Source organism: Myotis davidii, unplaced genomic scaffold (genome assembly GCF_000327345.1).
Source record: "Myotis davidii unplaced genomic scaffold, ASM32734v1 scaffold135, whole genome shotgun sequence".
In the NCBI taxonomy this organism is placed as follows: domain Eukaryota; kingdom Metazoa; phylum Chordata; class Mammalia; order Chiroptera; family Vespertilionidae; genus Myotis; species Myotis davidii.
In genome coordinates, this window is record NW_006289813.1 from 10,992,871 (window position 1) to 10,997,462 (window position 4,592).

The window sequence follows — 4,592 nt, forward strand, 5'->3', positions numbered from 1 at the left end:
GTGTTTGCTTGTGCCCACCAATCTGTTAGCAATACATACTATTTCCAAAGCCAGGCCTAAGGAAGTAGCAGGATGGTGGTTGCAGGGGCCTGAGGCTCTAATCTTCTGAGAACCTAAGAGAGGGGGTAGTGGGTGCTTAGGCTAATGAGAGGATTTAGTACAACAGTCACCCCAACTCTTTACAACATATCATTGAGGCAGCCTGTCCTCACTGCAGTGAAGTCACAAATACAACTGAGGGGAGGAACCCCACGAATTGGGGAGAGGTGGGATAAAATTATTGTGAAAAAGCATTAAATAGCTCCACCTTAATGAAACCTATTTGAGCATCTGAGCATCCTCTCCAGTTACATTTCTGTCCCTTGCAAATTGGGTGCTGATACATAGATTGGCTTCCAGGAAGATGCACTGAATGGAACTTCTGCTTAGCATTCAAATTCCAAGGTAGGAATGCTGGGCCCGGGAGCACTCGTAGTATTATGGACAGCCATTCAGGAGAGAGGTCGGGCTTACTCACTGTGACACGCGGTGTCTCCTGGCCTCCAGAATCACCAACTTTGAAATAAAATAAAAATGAAATTTAAAAAAGTCACCTCTCCTATTTTAGGCTTCTCAGTAAAGGTAATACCTGGCTTCCTGGTTAAGTTTGCCAAAACCAGAACAATCTGAGGTTTTTTAATGAGCACTAGTGGGGGAAATGCAGAGGGCCAGGCTAACAGCTGTCTGAGGCTGAGGTAGAGAGAGCAAACCCACTGGGACACATAATGACTTCAGCCCTCTCTCCCGAGTGACAGCAGCTTGGAAAGACTTTACCTGGATGTATGTATTTAGGCTGTTTAACTTGGTTTTGGTGCATGATAACTTTCCTCATAGGTGAACTTTTACAAAGCAAAAGGGCAGACTCAGGGAAACAAAAAGATGAAACCGCTTGTCCAGAGTGGGATCAAGTCTGCAGCTGGATTCCATCCCACTGGTATAATTAATTCAAAGGACCCACTGGGTCTGAGACTGTCTCAGATGGCCCTCCTTCCCATTGCTTGCTCTCTGTACCCCTGTCCAGGAGCTTAGAAAGGAGCCAGATGCAACAAGGTCAGGCATTTAAGTAGAAAAATCCATTTTATTTAAAACTTCATTTTATTAAACTCAAGGAATTTAAGGAAGTTGATCTGATGACTCAGAGGTTTTGCGTTGGCCCCCTCTGAGGGCTTGGGGGAGTCTGCGTGCCCACAGAGGATGCAGCTGATAAAACAGAGGCAGCTGCTGACCGGATGGACATCAATGGTCCTTTCAGTTGGGATAGAAATGCCCCATTTGCATGGAGTTCTAGGCTACAACAGTGTCCTGTTTCTTCAGCAGCGCCATCCATGTCTGTTTTCAAATCTGAGAAAATTGTCTGGCTGCCGATATGTGCAGACCTCATTCTATCCTTCCTTCAAGTGATGCCCCCTCTGTAGGCAGATGTCACAAAGTAACAGAATGGGAGACCAGCAGAGAACAATCTGCACCAAGAGGTGGTGCTGTAGTGCAGAAAAGAGCCTCCTGGCCTGAGGCATGGCCCACCCTCCCACCACACCTCAGTGGTAAATGGGTGCTTGAGGAGGCGGAGTTGTCAGGCAGCTGAGTGTTGGTAATCACCAGGAGAAATGCATTCCCCACAACAAGCTCTGAGAACTGCCAGGATGTGTGAAACAATTTAGGACAGATGTTGACGCTTGTGTGAAATGTTGTACAATGGACTCAATTATTGAGGTTTCCTGTCATCCTTAATCACACCAGCCGCCCTTGAAGAACATGTATGCCTTTTCTCAGTCCAGAAATTGCTGAGTGATGCCTGGATTAGAGGGGTGGATGGAACCAGATGCCTCTGTATAATGGGGGAAACAATATGGCTTTCTTCCTAAAATGACCCCACAAGAGTGACTGGAGGTCACTTCATTTGATAGTTTAGTATGAAACAAGGCAAAACTTTTTACCCAGCGTTCGTACACATATACCATTCAAATATCCATCTTTAATTATTATAATGACTTAAGAGAGTAGATTTCACTTCAGAGGAACTTAGTTGAGACACTTGTTTGTAAGAGCATTTCCCCCTCTCTGGAGCTAGAAATACTATGAATGTGGCGATGAACAACCCCTCTATCTCCAGCTCCCAAAGTGTTGACACAGATGTTTGGCCAATCATTCATAGCAAACAGCTATTCCCATAAAGGCTCAGATTAGTTGGAATTGGCACACATTTCCTTCTTCTGTGAGCCTCAGTTGATTATAGATGATGTTTTGTTAGAGTGTATCCATGCAACATCATAAATGATGTAAAACCCAAGAAAAACAGAAACTGCACGCCAAAACCAAATTAAATACACATCAGAAAAATGCAAGCTTGATTTGGGTTGAGGTGCCATGATGCTTGCCTTGGTCTTATTGTTGCTAAAATCTCCAGGAAAACTATAAAAAGCAACCCTGACATTAATATCAATTTAAAGATGATGCGGTTGCCAACATTTATTCAACACGAAGCTCAGCCGGCTGTATCATCTCCAGCGCGACCTATAGTGGCAGCAGTTGCAGCCTCCACAAGCGATGAAAAATGGCCAATGCAGACAAGGCGAGGAAGAGCCTTCTTCTCTGTGTGAATGCACTGCAACTGCCACTATTTCCCTTGTGGGCAGGACAGACTTGCTGGGAGTTGGATGCAGAGTTTGCTCTCTGGGAAACGGTTTTATTTTTAAAAAAATATATTTTTATTGATTTTTTACAGAGAGGAAGGGAGAGGGATAGAGAGTTAGAAACATAGATGAGAGAGAAACATTGATCAGCTGCCTCCTGCACACCCCCCACTGGGAATGTGCCCACAACCAAGGTACATGCCCTTGACTGGAATCCAACCTGGGATCCTTCGGTCCGCAGGCCAATGTTCTATCCATTGAGCCACACCAGTCAGAGCTGGGAAACGGTTTTAAAATCTCTTGCTGCACTTTCTTCCTTTCTCCTTCCATCTATGGACACCAGAGATGCATTCACTCCTCACACAGATCCCTGGAAATCATGTTGAATTACTTAAGGTTAGTTCTGTAGCTTCTTTGGAATCTGACCTCCTTTGTCTTATTTCCCTGCTCCCCACAATCCTGAGAATGGGGTTCAGGAGAACCAGAGCAAGGCCAAAGCCCAGCTGAGCATTGGTTACTGAACCAGGAAGTAGGTCGCTCATCTCCCCTTATAGAAGGCATGCATCGACTTGTTAAATGCCTGCTACTGAGAAGGGTCTTGCCTGATGCTGGGGAGGGGGAAAGACCAGGATGTGAAATGGTGGCATAATCGTTGCCAATAAACATGGATGCCAGGAAACAAAGTCACAGCAGGAAAGCAGATGGATAGTTTGGAGAGTTGAAACTCCTGGATAGCAGGCAGGCTGATCACCACTTCTCTGGCAAGAAAGTAATTGCCATCAGGTGAGTGGAGAAAAGGCTGAATGTGCTTCCTCCGCTGGGGAGGCTGATCCAGAAACATGGTGTGAACACAGAGGACCCACCCATTCTACAGCTGTGGTCACTGCTCATCACAGTGGTGCTTCTTTGGCAGAAGGTGCGAATGTCAACCACCCTCATGGTCTTACGTTGAGAATTTTATCCACATGACAATGTGGCACCTTGCAGAATCTTATGCTACCTCTTCTGTTTCACAAACGCTAGTCAAGCTGCTTCCACACAGAGTAATTTGGTCCACTACCCTCAACATTTCTACTGTGACATATCTCCATATATGTCACCTTCGCCAAGGAACAAGAGTAACATGCTCTTTTCTGTTAAACAAAATGCATCAGGAAGTGAAGAGAGGGGAATAGGCAAGCCCGCAGGTATTGGAATGAACTGAACTTATGAGTGAGAACCTGTCTTAGTTCTTGGCTTAAATGGTTAAGCCTTTTGAGATATTAGGGAAGTTATTCATTCATTAATTTTCAAAACATTTGAAGGACTACCCCACGCCCACACAGAGGCCCCTTCTTGCCTTTGGGACTCCTGCCCCACCAGACTCACCACCTGTGGTGGAGGGAAGCCTCTCAGGAGGAGGCATTTGAACAGAGACCCGACCTAAAGGGATGGGGAACTTCCTAGAGGGGCGTGCTCCAGCTGGGGGGCCAGAGCCTGCGGAGACCTGCAGGTGGGAAGGGATGTGGCATATTCCGTGAACAGAAGGAGTGAAGTACTCTCCGTGGCCAAGAGTAAGAAGAGGCAGCATCTGCAAATGCAAGTCTACAGGCCATCATAATATGAATTTTACTTTAAGCAAAATGGGAAGCTTTTGGAGGTATTTGAGCAGGGGCATAACATGATAGTATTTAGGTTTTGAAGTCATTCCTCAGGCACCTGTGAGGAGACTAGATATTAGATATTAGTGGGGAAAAGGGAACAGTGATCTGGGGAGAAGAAGTGGCCTGGCCAGAAACGGGGGCCAGAGGAGGGGAAGTCCACAGAACCGTTCTGCCATTGCATTTGAGCACTGAGGACATGAGAGACCCACAGCTGCATCTCAAGCGAGGTCTGAGGAGGGTAGAGCTACTGACTGAAGGGCAAGATTTCAGGAATGCTCAG